We start from the raw sequence: 978 nt of genomic DNA, 5'->3' as shown, positions 1-978 counted from the left end.
GTATGCATGCCTATCCCGGGAATGGTGTAGTCAGCCCGTATCTGAATTATTTATAGACTCGTGCCAGCTGGCTTTTTTTTTATTATTATTATTATTAATTTTTTTTTTTTAAATTCCGCTTGTGTGCACTGTTGGGAAATGCGTTTTGCCTCCCTTTCTTCTCAATATATTAATGTCTTTGTTGGGGAGCGGTTTTTATCCCCTTCAGACCCCTCTAATACAAAATTGATGCTTATTTTTCCCTTCAGGAAGGGGACGCTTTGAGGATAATCATGCTTCACAGAAGAACGGCACCGACCTCCAGTTGCTTTAAACACAACCTTCTCCACTAGGGCTCCAGGAAAAAAAAAAAAAGAGAATAATTATAAGAATAATCATTAAAAAGGCGAAAGGAATGCTTACTCTGGAACCTGCATTTGACGATCCTCACCACTCGCGCTGAATATTCTCTGAAGTGGTTCTCTCCGGCTTTTGAATTTGCACCGCTTCAAGACGCAAGATTGCCACAAAGAATCCTCTATTTTTTTTACAGCCAAATAGGATTTTTTTTTTTTAAACATTCCCCCACGTTTGCCCCCCGACCCTTATTCTTCTTATGTGGATATGCAAGCAAGAAGAGGAGACTGGACATTCCCAACATGCTCTCTCCCTTGATCTGTCCGTCTAGAGGTTCTGCTTCTACAAACCAAGGTAGGGAAATTCCTGCTTCTGTGCTTTTGCTGGCAGCTCATTTTGGTACACGGGTTTGCCCAGGGAAGACCACTCACGGTAGAACAAAAGGTTTAGGGATGCTGCTCTTAGAAGCAAATAGAGAAAAAAAAAAAAAAAAAAGAAAAAGGAGGAAACATTCACCAGACATGTTGATTCCCTCTTGGCTCATCAAATAGGACACGAAGAGAAGGCGAGAGGGATGCTTTGAGTTACATACCGCGTCGTGAATCGGGGGAAAGTCCCTTGTGATTTTTTTTTTTTGGGGGG

General features: G+C 41.7%; 1 protein-coding gene across 1 annotated transcript in view; it reads left to right on the top strand.

Moving 5' to 3' along the window:
- The first annotated feature begins 353 nt into the window (after positions 1–353).
- The window catches only part of GRIN2B (glutamate receptor, ionotropic, N-methyl D-aspartate 2B), a 207,281-nt gene continuing 206,656 nt past the window's right edge, over positions 354–978 (top strand). Inside the window, exon 1 of the mRNA XM_009895224.1 lies at positions 354–690. The gene's annotated coding sequence lies outside the window, so the exon portion shown is untranslated. The remainder of the gene's footprint in view (positions 691–978) is intronic.

This window comes from Charadrius vociferus, unplaced genomic scaffold, assembly GCF_000708025.1.
Source record: "Charadrius vociferus isolate BGI_N301 unplaced genomic scaffold, ASM70802v2 scaffold251, whole genome shotgun sequence".
Lineage (NCBI taxonomy): Eukaryota > Metazoa > Chordata > Aves > Charadriiformes > Charadriidae > Charadrius > Charadrius vociferus.
The sequence above is the reverse complement of the archived record's forward strand: the minus strand, read 5'-3'. Positions and strand labels throughout refer to the sequence as shown.